At 34.8% G+C, this 17,171-nt stretch overlaps 1 pseudogene; it reads right to left on the bottom strand.

The window, feature by feature from the left end:
- The window catches only part of LOC100523926, a 117,348-nt pseudogene extending 101,100 nt beyond the window's left edge, over positions 1 to 16,248 (bottom strand).

Here is a 17,171-nt window from a genome sequence, read left to right as displayed (position 1 = left end):
AGGAATGACAGAAATCTAACAGTAAATGGTTCACATATTTGAAATAAAGAAGTTTTGAACAGGGGTTACCATGTGGCAGAGTGGGTTAAGAATCTGGCATTGTCACTGCAGTGGCTCATGTCACTGCTGTGGTGTGGGTTCTATCCCTAGTCTGGGAACACTGTGCCATGGGCATCACCAAAAAATAATGTTAAACATTACTAACATGTAGTTTTATACCTGGCAAAAGCTGCATGCCTTTTTTATAAGAATCTAGAATAATTTCCAAATTAATAACTTCCCAAAGCATCACTATATTTTAAAATCTTTTTTTAATATCATAATGTGGGTTTTTTTGTTTGTTTGTTTGTTTGTTTGTTTGTCTTTTTGCCTTTTCTAGGGCCGCTCCCGCAGCATATGGAGGTTCCCAGGCTAGGGATCGAATTGGAGCTGTAGCCACCAGCCTACGCCAGTGCTACAGCAACACAGGATCCGAGCCATGTCTGCAACCTACACCACAGCCCATGGCTATGCCGGGTCCTTAACCGACCGAGCAAGGGCAGGGATCGAACCCACAACCTCATGGTTCCTAGTCGGATTTGTTAACCACTGCGCCACTACGGGAACTCCATAATGTGGGTTTTTTTTAAAAATTTTCTCTTGCAATGGTCTGATCTTTGATGTTGAAATTAATTAGTTCAATGACTTAACAGGTTCTCCAGGAACAAAATGAAAAGAAAGGAACAAAAAGCAAAATGTTCTATTGCTTCAAAGTCACCTCTTTAGCAGGTGTCAAGGAAGAAGAAATTTTCCTCCACCCTTCTAGTGAAACTGTGCCCCGTAGAGATTCTAACTAACTGATAACTAACATAATTTGTGTACAGAATAACAGATAAGGGATCAGCTTGTTACAAAACCTTTGCTTATAAACTTTCACTGATTAATTTTTTTTCTTTTTTTCTCTCTTTAATTGCATACCTTCTCAGCTTCATACAGCCCAGTTGTTTTATAGGAACTGAGAGTAAGTTTCTGCTCTGTGCAAGCTGGCAGGGGTCTAGTTGGGGCCGCTGATGCTAAAAGTAGGCCTAAGCTGATGAGTCTGAATGGCTTTTTGACATCAAAGGCTGGAAAACTCCATCTTCGGATCATGCTAAGAGCCTCCATTTTGAACACGCACAAGCAAGTAGCCCAGATCTGCCTGTGCAAAACACCGATCATCTCTCTTTTTCCCTACCTCCAACCACATTTCCCACCACTTAAAATACTTTGTTTATTCCATAAATATCCCAACCCCCCTGCCTTTAGGGAGGCAGATCTGAGAGTTGTTCTCCAGTCTCCTTGCTTGGCTGCCTTGTGAATAAATTCTATCTTGGCTGCAGACCTCAGTATTTCGGCGTTTGAATTGCTGCACATGGAGCAAGTGGACCTGGCTCAGTAACACTAGGCTCTTTTGGCTGGTCTAAGAATTAAACTGACAGATTAACGAGGGAAAATCTAACAAAAGCCTGATAAAATGTTTATTTGGGAGAGACCCAGGAGAGAAGAGTAACTTACAAAACAGCCGAAAACCTCACCTTAAGTACCATCCTCAGCTAAAAAGACAAAGGAGATGTCAGGGATGGGGGTTTGGGACATTAAAGGGGAGGAAGACAATTCACATAAAGGTGGAAAAGCAAATGTTTGGAAAATAAATGTTTGCTGGGCCAGCCTGAGACCATGGGACGCAGAGAGGAATTTTAACAGACTTTGCTCTGTTCCTCCCCATCTCCAAACCTGGTTCATACAACAGTTGTCTATGGCAATAGCTCCCTTCTTGGAACAGATCGCACAGCTACACTCTTTAGACAGTTAAGTGGAAGGTCAAAATTTCTTCCTGAGTCTTTTGCACCTTGATTGTTTTCAGCTCGAAATAATCCATATGCCAAAGAGACATTTTAGGGTGACAAATATTGTTCCCCTTCAGTATGCAACTGAGTAATTATTTTAAAAATCAGACCTAGAGATCCTAAACTCAGAACTGTGGACTTTTTTCTATAGACAGTGAAGAGGGAGGGAATGCTCGAGAACAAGAAAGCCACAATCTCAGTTGTTTCTGGATGGCTAATAATGTGAATATTTGGTTGAGAAGATAAATGAAAATGTGGAGGAGGTTGGCAGAGGCCTGTGAATCTTCTGCTCTGCTTAAGAATGGCTAAGGAATTTTTTTAAAATTTGTTTTTATTTTAATTTTGTCTGTACCTGTGGCATATAGAAGTTTCCAGACCAGGGATCAAACCCACAGGAGTGACAATGCCAGATCCTTAACCACTAGGCCACCAGGGAACTCCATTGAGGATTATTTTAAGGTAGCATATTAACAAATGTTGTGCAGCATATACACAATTGTGTAAGGAACTTAGAGAAAAAATAATCATTTTTGGTGGCTGTGGATTTGAAAGACTTAATGGGAGAATTATGAAGTAAGCAAAGGATTTGGGCATTAAGGAGAAAGTATATTCTAGGTAAGGGAAATAGCATAAAGAAGCGACATTGAATTGATAGTAGACATGGGGGGCCAGAATTGCAACAATGAATGTAAGATAAGAAATGACTCAGGTTTCAGAGTTTGTACTTGACTTGGTAAATAATTAGGCAAAATATAAGTCCCTACATGCAGAATGATATAGGACACAAAATGATACAAAAATTGTAGTGAATATTCAATTATCAGATTTCTTATGATTGATTCCCTTCATAAATAAAGTATCAAACAGAGATCATTTGAAAGCTTTCTTCTTTTGTTTGAATTGGACATTCCTGCTATATATATGCTAAGGACTAATCTTGCTTTAAATAGCATAATTAAAGTTTCTCATAAAATAAAATAAACTTAACAGTACCTAACTCTATGGAAATCTGTGTTTTCAGCTATTGCATTTTTGCCTTCAGAACAGGACAACAGATCTTCAAACAACAGCAATAATGATGAGTTCTGCTAACCAGTTTCTGCCAAGGCTTGCTTTATTTCAAAATTCTTTCTGATTACAGAGAGTTCTTCAGAGGATGAGCCATCTGGCAATTTCTCTGAATGTCTCACTGGGATGATGGCAGAAAATAAGAACAGAGCCAATTCTCAGAGAAAACAAAGGAAGAATGTCTAGATTGCCATGGCAGATTTTACATCAATGCCAAGAATCTCAGCATAGCTGCCAGGTAGAATATTACCACTGAAATCTGACTTAACTATCAAGGGACATTTGACTCTGAGCTTACTAATTGAAATTTGCAAATCACTATCATCTGCAAAATTAAAAAGAAAATCCTCAACCATATATTGACTTGCAAAAAAAGTTGGTATTAACTTATGTATCATTAAATTTCTAGTAAGCCCATTGCAGGAAATAAAAACATAGGATGACTAATTTTACCAAACAAATTTGGGTTTAAATAAGCATAACACTAGGACAATATAAGAATATAGGTAAAATAATGATTTTTTCAAATAAGAAAGCTTGTTTTTTAGATGGATTTTTTTATTAATTGAGGGGGTAATGAAATTAATTCTAAAAGCTCAAAAGCAATATAATTTAGAGTTCATCCCAATTCCATAAGCTCTTCATTAATAAATAGAAATATCTATTTTTACCTCCAATTAAAATATTGAATTAAGTTGTAGTTGCTGTGTTTTGTTTTCTTTTTACCAATTCATGTTGAAGAATTTTTTTCAGTCCATCAGATATTTATCAATTCCTAATATCGATCAAGTGTTATGGGACTACTAGGAATACAAAGACTTAACAGAGTCCAACTCAGGTAATTTTCAAAAACACTATAGAAGACAGCTAAATAAATTACATGCAAATATTAGACTCCTTCCATCATGGGAGGGAAATTTTTTTCAATCCTGATTAGATTTGTCCTTAATAGGCCATTTTCACTTAATTGTCAAAATCCTTGGTTTCCTAGCTGTTGAGTTTCTTCAACATACACATTATTAAGAAATTTCTTGGAGACTAGCTACTGAGTCACGGAGTTTATGATCAATTGATGATTCTTCACTAAATAATACCATATAAATTATAATAAATTGTAGCAAAAAAGTAGGGTTTTTGGTATAAATTACCTAATTCTCTCATTACTTACACATTCCTATTTCATGACAGCTTTGGGAGAGTTAAGAGTAATACGAGTTCTGAGCTTCAATATCCAGCTCGATTATTACTGTCCCAGGTACTTTCTATTTCTCACCCACTGCCATCATCAAGTAAGAGGGAGGCAGTCCCCTTGTGGTCACGGATGGCTATAACAGTTTCAGGAATTTATTGACACAGAGGAACTATTTGTTATATTGTTTCATTTTAGAAATAAGTACATTTTTCCTGCATTTCCTCTGTAGATTGACTTTCAGGTCTTACTGGTCCAGATTTCATCATATCCCCATCCCTAATCCACTCACTAATGGTTTACCTAGGTGACTTGGATTCTTAGGTATATAATTTGGTATGATATATATGTATGATTGATATTCAAACATTTTGACCTGTTTCAAGTTATACATATATTCAATCATTTGACTCATTCAGAGACTTTAAGGCTAAGGATTTTCTTTTTTTAATTTATTTTTCATTGTTATTTTCCCCAACACAATTTTTTTTTCCCACTGTACAGCATGGGGAGCCAGTTACACATACATGTATACGTAATTTTTTCTCCCATTGTCGTGATGCGTTTTAAGTATCTAGACATAGTTCTCAATGCTATACATCAGGATCTCATTGTTAGTCCATTCCAAAATCAATGGTTTGTATCCATTAACCTCAAGCTCCCAATCCATCTCACTCCTTCTCCCTCCCCCAGGAAACCACTGTTCTCCAAGTCCATGATTTTCTTTCCTATGGAATGGTTCATTTGTGCTGTATATTAGATACCAGACATAAGTGATATCATAAGGTATTTCTCTTTCTCTTTCTGACTTACTTCACTCAGGATGAGAGTCTCTAGTTCCATCCATGTTGCTGCAAATGGCATGATTTTGTTCTTTTTTATGGCTGAATAGTATTCCATTGGGTATATATACCACATCTTCCTAATCCGGTCATCTGTTGATGGACATTTGGGTTGTTTCCATGTCTTGGCTATTGTGACTAGAGCTGCAATGAACATGTGGGTACATGTGTCTTTTTTAAGGAAAGTTTTGTCTGGATATATGCCCAGGAGTGGGATTGCTGGGTCATATGTTAGTTCTAAGTATAGATTTCTAAGGTATCTCCATACTGTTCTCCATAGTAGCTGTACCAGCTTATATTTCCACCAAAAGTGCAGGAGGGTTGCCTTTTCTCCACACCCCCTCCAGCATTTGTTATTTGTGGACTTATTAATGATGGCCATTCTGACTGGTGCAAGGTGGTGCGTCGTTCTAGTTTTGATGGACATTAATAATCAGGGATGTTGAGCATTTTTTCATATTGCTTGTTTGCCATTTGTATATCTTCCTGGGAGAAATGTCTATTCAGGTCTTTTGCCCATTTTTCCATTGTGTTGTTGGGTTTTTTGCTGTTGAGTTGTATAAATTGCTTGTATATTCTAGAGATTCAGCCCTTGTCCATTGCATCATTTCAAACTATTTTCTCCCATTCTGCAAGTTGGAGTTTTGTTTTCTTTTTGGTTTCGTTTGTTGTGCAAAAGCTTGTCAGTTTGATTAGGTCCCATTGGTTTATCTTTGCTTTTATTGCTGTTGCTTTGGGAGACTGACCTGAGAAGAGAATATTTTGCCTATGTTCTCTTCCAGGAGTTTGATGGTGTCTTGTCTTATATTTAAGTCTTTCAGCCATCTTGAGTTTATTTTTGTGCATGGTGTGAGGGTGTGTTCTAGTTTCATTGATTTGCATGCAGCTGTCCAGGTGTCCCAGCAATACTTGCTGAAAAAACTGTCTTTTTCCCATTTTATGCTCTTGCTTCCTTTGTCAAAGATTAATTGACCATATATGTCTGGGTTTATTTCTGGGTTCTATATTCTTTTCCATTGGTCTGTCTGTCTGTTTTGGTACCAGTACCACACTGTCTTGATGACTGTGGCTTTGTAATATTGCTTGAGTCTGAAAGAGTTATGCCTCCTGCGTGGTTTTTGTTTCTCAGGATTGCTTTGTTAATTCTGGGTCTTTTGTGGTTCCATATAAAGTTTTGGATTGTTTGTAATAGTTTTATGAAAAATGTCATTGGTAACTTGATAGGGATTGCATTGAATCTGTAGATTGCTTTGGGTAGTATGGCCATTATTACAATATTAATTTTTCAAATCCAGGAACATGGAATAATCTTTCCATTTTTGTGAATCCCCTTTAATTTCCTTGATTAATGTTTTATATTTCTCAGCATATAGGTTTTTTGCCTCCTTGGTCAGGTGTATTCCCAGGTATTTGATTTTTTGGGGTGCAATTTTAAAAGGTATTGTGTTTTTGTATTCCTTTTCTAAAGTTTCATTGTTAGTATACAGAAATGCAACTGATTTCTGAATGGCAATTTTATATCCTGCTACTTTGCTGAACTTGTTTATCAGTTCAAGTAGTTTTTGGGTTGAGTCTTTAGGGTTTTCTATGTTTAGTATCATGTCGTCTACATACAGTGACAGTTTTATCTCTTCTCTTCCTATTTGGATACTTTTATTTCTTTTGTTTGTCTGATTGCTGTGGCTAGGACTTCCAATAGTATGTTGAGTAACACTGGTGAGAGTGGACATCCCTGTCTTGTTCCAGATTTTAGTGGGAAGGCTTTCAGCTTTTCTCCATTGAGTATTATATTTGCTGTGGGTTTGTCATAAATGGCTTTTATTATGTTAAGGAATGTTCCCTTTATATCCACTTGGTGACAGTTTTTATCATAAATGGATGTTGGACTTTGTCAAATGCTTTTCTGCATCTACTGAGATGACCATATGGTTTTTGACTTTTATTTTGTTAATATAGTGTATATCGTTGATTGATTTGCATATGTTGAACCATCCTTGTGAACTTGGTATGAATCCCACCTGGTCATGGTGTATGATCTTTTTGATATGTTGTTGGATTTGGTTGGCTATAATTTTGTTGAGAATTTTTGCATCTCTATTCACCAAAGATACTGGCCTATAGTTTTCTTTTTTGGTGGTGTCTGTCTGGTTTTGGAATGAGGGTGATGGTAGCTTCATAGAACGTCTTTGGGAATGTTCCTTCTTCTTCAACCTTTTAAAAAAGTTTAAGGAGGATGGGCACCAGCTCCTCTTTGTATGTTTGGTAGAATTCACCTGTGAAGCCATCTGGTCCTGGACTTTTATTTGTAGGGAGTGTTTTTATGACATATTCAATTTCATTTCTGGTGATCAGTCTTTTCAGTTCTATTTCTTCTTGATTCAGTTTTGGCAGGCTGTAAGACTCCAGAAAAGTTGTCCATTTCTTCCTATTGTCAAATTTGTTGGCATATAATTGTTCATAGTATTCTCACATGGTTTTTTGTATTTCTGCAGTATCTGTTGTGATTTCTCTTTTTTCATTTCTTATTTATTTGGATTCTTTCTTGTCTCTTTTTAGTGAGTCTAGCCAGAGGTTTGTCAATTTTGTTTACCTTTTCAAAGAAGGAGCTCTTGGCTTTATTGATTTTTTTTCTATTGTTTTTTGAATCTCTATTTTATTGAATTCCTCTTTGATCTTTATGATTTCCTTCCTTCTGCTGACTTTAGGTCTTGTTTATTCTTCTTTTTCTAATTCATTTAGGCAGTGAGTGAGGTTGTCAATTTGAGATTTTTCTTCTTTTTCAGGAAGGCATGTATTGCTATGAACTTCCCTCTGAGCATTGCTTTTGTGGCATGCAATACATTTTTGAGAGGTTGTGTCTTTGTTATGATTTGTCTTGTGGTATCTTTTAAATTTCTTTCTTGATTTCCTCATTGGCCCATGAGCTTTTTAGTAGCATGTTGTTTAGTCTCCATGTAGTAGGTTTTTTCTCACTTCTTTTCCAGGGTTCATTTCTAGTTTCATGCCATTGTGGTCAGAGAAGATACTTGAAATAATTTCTATATTCCTAAATTTGTTGAGGTTAGCTTTGTGCCCCAGCATGTGATCAATTCTTGAGAATGTTCCAGGCGCACTTGAGAAGAACGTGTATTCTGATTTTTTTTTTTTTTTTGGATGTAATGTCCTAAAAATGTCAATTAAGTCTAACTTTTTTTGTTTGCTTTAGGATCTCTGCTGCTTTATTGATTTTCTGTCTAGAGGATCTGTCAATTGATGTGAGTGGGGTGTTAAAGTCTCCTACTATGATTGTATTCCTGTCAATTTCTCCTTTTATATCTGTTAATATTTGTTTTATGTATCTGGATGCTCCTATATTTGGGGCATATATGTTGATGATTGTAATATCTTCTTCTTGAATGGATCCTTTAACCACTAAATAGTGTCTGTCTTTGTCTTTCTTTATGGCCTTCATTTTAAGTCTATTTTGTCTGATATGAGTATTGCAACTTCTGCTTTCCTGTCTTGTCCTTTGGCATGGAATATCTTTTCCCATCCCCTCACTTTCAATCTATATGTGTCCTCTGTCCTAAGGCAAGTTTCTTGTAGGCAGCAGATTGAAGGTTTTTGCTTTTTTATCTAATCAAGGGCTAAAGATTTTCATGATAAGAAATTTATTTGAACAGAGAATTGATGTGCAGGAGCTTGGCACGTCATGTTTACATATAAGGACAGAATAGTTTCCATTTAGATACAACAGAGTGCACATTATTTGGAGAATTCACTAGCTCAGTTTTCTCAAAATAGAGTAAGACTTTGGAAGAAAAAAGTCCAAACACCAGTGTCTTAAGGACTCTGATTGGGCACTGACAGCATTGTGAGATGTTACATTAGTTTTATAGAATTTGATGGGCAGTGCTTTTCAATGCAGACATATTGAAATCTATTGGATAATGAAGAAAGAGTCTGCATAAGAAACACAGCAGTTCTATGTGGTCATTGCTGATATGGAAAGAGTAAAGAAGCACAATTACATATGGTAGTATATGTGTGCAGTGCTTAGAGGTTGAAAATAATTCAGGAAACTTGGTAGATTCAGGGAAAGCCAGAAAATTGACTATTACTATTAACAAAATACTGTATTTCTCACAAATTTTGGCCTGGCAAAATATGAGCTCTCAAGGACAATCAATGATGTATATTTTTTTAGGAAGGGCAGTAAACTTGATTTGGGAAATACTGACATTATTGTGTCATTTAGACACAATAATTTAATTGTTTAACACAAGATAGCCATAAAAATGGCTATGATTCATGACATTTCATTGGCTAACAGTTACTTCAGAAGTGTATATTCAAGGTTACATGAATGTAAACATTTCTTTTTCAGTATATGGAAGTAATTCTTTCAAACTCAGCACACACACAACACACACATATAAAAACTTAATGTTTACTGTTTGATGTATCAATGATACTATTTCTTCCTAGATGTTTGACAAATGGGATGCTATTTCATTTCTTTTTCAAGATGAAATTTCTTAGTTGATGTTGGGCATTACTCAGGTGACTGTACTTCATATGGCTGTAAAAACTGCTAATAACCTTATGTAATTGGCTTTATTTCATGAACAACCAATGGCTACTAAAATAAACATTTGTATTTTTAAAATGCATATGTATTACTACTGACTTCAGAATCAGAGTTTCTTTGTAGAATAGGATTTAATTTTGTCAAAATTTGATGCTGGTCTAACTAAATCTTTGAGGATTGAAGTCAATATGTTTATGGGAAAACTCACTTCATCTGAATCCCTGAAAACTGCTTATACCAACTTGAGAATTAACTCATGTTGTATCATTTTTACTTCTTATTCTTCAACAGCAACCTTTGAGAGGCCAGCCCCCATTGAACATGGTTGAAGAATTAAAAATGAGAAAATAATAATAATTTTTTATTAACAACACCTTGGTTGTTTTCCTTCACCCCCCACTTTTGCCCTCTTCAATTCAGTTATTCAAATCGTGGCCCAAATAGCATCTTAAAACTCTTCTCAGATGGTGGTCACAACTCTTCTAACACTCTCTCCAAAATTCTTGGCATAGTTATTCTCCTAATTGTTGTTCTAACTCTCTCACTTGCTCACACAGCTCAAGATGCCAGTATCTGGGCGATTCTTCTGATGTACCAAACATGGCACTACCTCGAGGCTTTTGCACTTGCTATGTATCCTCTTCCACTTCTCAGTCACGTGATCCCCTCACTCCTTTCATCCACATTTCTGTACAACTGTCTTCTCAGAAAGGGCTCCACACATCTTTATAGTAGCACCCCCTACAATTATTTCCTTCTTACTTTTCTCTTTTCTACTAGAATATAAGCTCTATGAGGTTGGAATTTTTATCGGTTTAGTACACTGCTGTATCCCTAGCAAATGAAACAATATCCTAGCAATGATACAGAATATATCTGGCAATTTGTGACTAAGTAAAAGGGATGGTGTCTTCTATTTCAGGCGTTAAAAAGGGTTCATTGGGACAATAGGTGTTATATTGATCTGCTAGAGCTGCCATAACAATATACCACCAACTGGGGGATGTAAGTCACAGAAAATTTTCTCTGAGTTTTGTAGGCTAGAAATCCAAGCCCAAGGTACTGGAGAGTTTGTTTTCCAATTGGGACTCTCTTCTTGGCTTGCAGACTGTTTCCTTCCTGCTGTGATTTTACACAGGTCTTTTCTCAGTGTGTGGAGAGAGAGAAAGAGAAAGAGAAACAGACAGAGTGAAAGATTTGAAGTCTCCGCATCTTCTTATAAAGGCACCAGGCAGTCCTATGGGATAAGGATCCCATCCTTATTAACTCATTTAATCTTGATTACTCCTAAAGGCCCTGTCCCTAAATACAGCCACTTTGGAGGTTGGGATTGCAACATAGAAATTCAGTCCATAACAGGTAACAAAAAGATTAGAAAGGACAAGAAAAATGAAATAAAGAAGGACTTTTTTTTTCATAGTAGAAAGTTTGAAATTTACTTTAAGTATTCCTCTATTATTTACTGTCTATTAACTATTTCTCTATCATTCATCATGTACTATTTACCTATGTCTACTACAGGAATTATTAATCTACTTGACTTTTTTACAACAAATCTTTTTTCCCCATATTTTTCATTTGTCATTATTTTTTTCTTTTATTACACGACTCAAATGACTTTTCTGCTGTTGAATTTAAATATATAAAATATTCCAATACACTTAAGGTCATCTGAATTATAAATCATAATTATTTGAAACATGTGGCTTAATTCCTTTGGAAATTTACCATTTTTATAGTTAAATATGACAAATAGAATGCTTGATGTGGATGGAGATTTGGGGGGTTTTGGGGATGCAAACTGTTATATTTGGAATGGATTGGCAATGGGCTCTTATTGTACAGCACAGAGAAATGTGTGTGATTGGGTCACTTTGTTGTACAACAGAACTGGAAACATTGTAAATCAACTATACTTTAATAACGATAAAATAAAATTAAATTAAATACTAAAATGGAAGCTAAAAGAACACAAACTTTCAGTTATAATATAGTTAAAGTAAGAAGATCTGGTGTATAACAGGGTGACTATAGTTGGTAATATTGTTTTGTATGACTGGAATTAACTAAGAAAGTAGAACTTAAATGTTCTCACAGGAAAAAAAAGGAAAATATGTGAGTTGATGGATGTACTAATTAACTCATTGGGGGGATTCTTTTCACCATGTGTACATATATCAAATCATCACGTTCTACCCTTCAAATATCTTACAATTCTATTTCTCAATTACACCTCAATACAAGTGGGAAAATATTTTAAAAGTGTAATAACTAAAATAAGAAATAAAATGCAGGATAACTGGAGTTGAGCCTTATGTATACCCAAAGAGAAAATATTAAGCAACTGAGTGATCACCTATTAGCTGCTCTGAGCTCCATCATATTTAATGCTCCTTAGGCCAAACAAAAATATATACAGAATAAAACTATATATATATAAAAATAAAAAGTATATCTATAATAAACTATATATATAAGTATATATATAAAATAAAACTTTATATATATAAAACTATATATATATATATATATATATATATATATATATACACACATAATTTTAAGAAAATAAATACATTGCCCAAGTTATGGCAAAAATGAGAAAAGAAGAAATATAAATTATAAAAGGACTGTATTTGGGAGTTCTCTTGTGGTGTGGCAGGTTAAGGATCCAACACTGTCACTGCAGTAGCTTAGGGTACTGCTATGGCACAGGTTCTTTGCCTAGTCCAGAAATTTCCACATGGTATGGATGCAGCCAACAAAACAACAAAAAAAAAGGATTGTATTTTCAATGTGTATATGCTGAACAAGAATACACAGGAATTTTGAGAAAGATCACCTTAAACTAAAACAATATTTTAAGTATGCTTTAATGCATACAGTTCCATGAATTTGGATAAATCTATATAGCAATGTTACTGCCAAAATAGTCAAGTTACAGACTATTTCTTAAGTTCTTTAAGTTCTCTCATGGAATTTGGCTAATCAATCTCCTCTTCCAAAAACTACTAGATCATTTTCTGTAACTTTAATTTTGACTGTTCTAAGAAGTCATATTAATGGAATTATATATAAAGGAGCATTTTGTTTCTGGCTTTTTTCCTTTAACAGTAGTCATTTGAGAATCATTCATGTTCTTGTATTTATCAGTAGTTCATTCTTTCTATTTCAAGTAGTACACCATTTCATACCTAGGAAAGTGATTATAAATGTGGAAGTACGTGTCTATTTTTCTAAGAAATTGCTAAAGAATTTTTCAAAGCAGTTGTACAATTTTGCATTACCATTAGCAATATATGACGTATTTCATTGCTCCACATTTTTGCTGGGATATGATTTTGTTAGTATTTTATTTTTGCCATTCTGTTGAGTGTGTATTGTCATAATATTGTGGTTGTAATATGTATTTTCCTGATGACTAATAATGTTAAGAATCTTTTCCCATGCTTATTGGCCTTTTATACTTCTGCTTTAATGAAACTGGTCAAATCTTTTCCCTTTTATGAAAGGATGTTATTTGTCTCTTCTAATTGAGTTGTAAGGGTGCTTTATATATTTCCAATACAGGTATGTTATAAAATACATGTTTTGCAAATTTCACAGTATGAATCTGACATTCTGCTGAGTGTGTATTGTCATAATATTGTGGTTGATTTTCCAATATTCAAACATTGATTTCTAGAAAATCTATAGCAGGTGAAATTTAGCATCCTTTGAAAATATTGCGAGGTTTGACTTCCCGATAATTTCTAAAGAATGCTTGTGTCTATAAACAGTAGATATTGGTTGATAGTTTACTTTTCTCATAATATATTTGTCTGTTTGGGTGTTGAGGTAATGCTAGTCTCCTAAAATGAGATAAGAAGTTTCCCCTTCCTCAAATTTCTGTTTGAATTGCACAGTGTTGGCATTATTTCTTTCCTAATTAGTAATGATAACTTTGTTAGTGAAGCCATTGAATCTGACCCTGGAATTATCATATACATTATGTATACACACACACACACACACACACACACACACATACACACACACACACATAATATTTATATATTATATACATTTATTTTTGTATAAATTATATATATAATGTAGGCATTGCTTCAGGTAACATTTCTTCAAGACTAATCTTTGTGATCTTTGTTAGCTTAGGTACTTTAAGAAATTTGACGATTCCACTGAAGTTGTTGAATTTATTAGCATAAAGTTTTGTGTAATATTTTTGTTATGCTATGATGTATATAGGTTCTGTAGTAAGCTTCCTCTTTCTTCCCTTTCTTTGTTCTTTATGTTGTAATTTTTGTGTTTTCTAATTTTTTCTATCAGTCTGGCTAAAGCTTTATTAATTCTATTGGTCTTTTCAAAGAACTAGTTTTTGGTTTCATTAATTCATCTGTTCTTGATTTCCTTGACTTTCTTGCAGCCACATAAAACTTTATTTACTTCCACCCAGCTCTTTCTCAGGTTATCTATTAATGTTTACATATAATCATAAGGTCTTCAAATTTGATTTTTGGAAGGTGATGATAAACCATAATCTCAGAAGAGAATTTTTCCCAGAGAACTGCATGTGCTTATGTATTTATTTCAATCAGTAGGAAAAACATTCCTAATTAAGTAATTTGCTATTATAATTTATCCAGATGTTATTATGAAAAGAGAAACTGACCCTTGCATTCTCAAAAGTTCATTAAATATTTTCTTTTCCTTGAGTATTGGTCAAGATTATTTTTAAAACAGTTAAATGTACAAAGTTGAGATTTCTTTTTGAATACTTAGTATCTGGAGATATCATTTTGCATCTCAATCATTGCCAAACATTTTTTCATTGTCTTTGGTTTTTGATGCTGATGAACAACTGTTTTCTGTGATAACATTACTTTTAACCCTCTATATGTAAGACTGTTGTTTCTATCTGAATGCTTTTAGCTTTTATTTTCCAGTGTTCTGAAAAAAATATTATCAATATGTACTCCAAAAAAGGAAGTGGTCGTATAGTCAAATATTTTCATGAAATATTGAATTAAATATTCAATACTAAATATGTTTCATGACTGCAGTTTTTCTGATATGTACAAGGACACTTCAATACTTATGTGGCATTTTCCAAACATACTTAACAATAGAGCCCTTTTGAGTTCGTGGAATCATGAAAATTGGCTCTTTGCTCTTAACATGTGATAGCATCCCCATATAATGGTACTTACCTGTAGCCTGTTATTAGGATTCTGTAGAATACCTTCCTTCCAAACCATAGAAGTTAGTGTCCTGGACACCAGATAGGAGTAATATTTGGCACCATGGCCCACAAGGTGGCTGAATCACAGCAGTGGGCAGTATTTGTAATGTTTGGTAAGCCATAAACTTTACTCTGCACTTCCCTGAGGATATCTGGGGTTGACCTTCTCAGGGGATGCTTCCATGGCAGACAATCCAGAGTGGCATAAAAGAGCTGAAGTTGCCTATCAACTTCAGCACAAGTCTTTTTAAATCCACAAAGATGATACATATCTTTCAGCATGGCTTCCCCGTTTGATGATGTCTGGCAAATTGGTTAATCACTAGATAATAGTTCACAAAATACTCCAGTGGTATAAAAGAAACCTCAGCAAAATCAGTTGGATATCTGGTCCAATTGACATGTTGGTAATAAGTACATCCCAGCATAGAATGTACAGTATGTTCCATTTCATGGAGAAGATTTCATCATTCCAGGAGTTAATAAAATTGGTGAATTCCTTAAGAAATGGAGAAGATTCAGCTTAAGAGCTACAACTGGAAGAAGTTAATAGTCTCCATCTTCTTTAAATCAACCTCCACAGACTGTAAAACAGTGATTTTAATGTAGATTGTTTGCTGAAAAAAAAAATCACATTGAATGTAACCCAACAATTCTTCGGATTTATGAACCACAGCTAGTTTTTAAACACCTCCACACTACACCTTTCCTTTTTCTGGCAGCTCTGCAGATAACAAAATCTTCAACAGTTTGTTGAACAAAATATCTGTGCTTCAAGGGAGAAAAATAGGCAATAGAAACTGGTCTCCATGTTATATCTCTGCACAAATCATACCATCATAGTAGGGAGATCCCAAGGCATTAATTCAGAATTTGAAGATTTAGTTTTATTGTTATTTCTCATACCATCGAAGCACCTTTTATAGTTTCTTCAGAATATTTTGTCAGATAGTTTCTCAAGGAATCTCATGACAGTCTCTGAAATTTTAGCTCATGTTCTTTGGAGAGCCTTGTGGCAAAATGTGAAATATCCCACTAAGTTTGCCATAAAGTCTCTGCTGTTGAGTAACTCTTCTAAACATTTAATTGGCCTGCATTGAGATAAAGAACAAATTTTTAAGCATCTTCTCATGCAAGTCATCTGGTGCTTCTGCATGCAGATGGTCAACTATTATGTGAACTCCATCAAGTATGAAGTTACGACAAATGCGTACTGATAAGAAATGTTTATCCATCTTGGGAAAATTGTTTCCCATAAGAAAGGTACCACTCAAATCCAAGATTTTAACATTAAGATCCATTGCCCTTTTATGCTTTTCCTTCTCCATATGGATTCCACTGATTTCAAAGACAAGCATTAACAGTTTGGACATTAGGTTTCTGGATCAAAGGAATCCACACATTTTTTAATCAGCTAGTAATTTTAACCAACTTTGATATAATTCCAAATTTGTGTTCAGCTTTTCTACCATGGCTCCAGTACATCTACAAGGTGAGGACTTTTCAGAAAATCAGTCACTCTGCACAAGGAATACAAGAGCATATCCAGGAGAAGCACATAGAAAATTCATGCTTCCCCAGCAATTCCTTCAACGAGCTCTTTCACATGCAGTTTGAAATCCTTCTGGAGCACTGATGTCAGGAAATCCTAAAGGACCTGGTTCTTATCAAACAGGTCCAGGATGGACCTGGAGCTACACACTGAAGACAGTGCCCTCCAGGGACAAGATGGTGTGTGCTTCTGGCCAAGACCCTGGCTTCAAGGGGCTGGCAATCCTTTCAGGAGCTCAGCATTATGTCCTGAGCATACCCTCCCCCAGCCTCAGCACTGATGCTGCACCCTTGATTTCCTTGACTGTCTTCCCTTTATTAGTTTCTTTTCCTTGATAGTTTCTGGTTTTAATTTGCTACTATTTTTCTACCTCCTTAAATTGCAAGTTAGGATCATTCAGCTGAGACTTCTCTTTTCTAATATATTCTAACATAAATCATCACTTTTAAAAATTTCTACCTGAACACTTTTATAGCTGAATTCCACAAAGTTTTACACGCTCATTTTCATTTTTCATTGACTTCAAAGTATTTCCTAGTTTCTCTAGACTTTTTTTCCCCCTGACACATTGGTTATTTTGTAGTATACTCTGTAAATTTCCAAGTATGTTGGTATTTTCTAAATAGCTGTTATTGATCTTGCTGTGGTCAGAAACCACAATTGATTTTAAATATTCCAAAGTTGTGGAGGTTCTTGTTCTGCTTCAGAATAAGATCTATTTGGTTGAATTTTATCTGTACAATTAAAAATATGTATTTTCCATTTCTTTGAAAACATCAATAAATTATCAAACTTCTAGAAATACTGACAAAGAAATAAGGAGAAAAGAGACAATTTCCCAAT

The sequence above is a fragment of the Sus scrofa genome, chromosome 14 (assembly GCF_000003025.6).
Source record: "Sus scrofa isolate TJ Tabasco breed Duroc chromosome 14, Sscrofa11.1, whole genome shotgun sequence".
NCBI classification, from domain to species: Eukaryota; Metazoa; Chordata; class Mammalia; order Artiodactyla; family Suidae; genus Sus; species Sus scrofa.
Note: the sequence above shows the minus strand (reverse complement) of the source record. Positions and strands in the feature narration are given on the sequence as shown.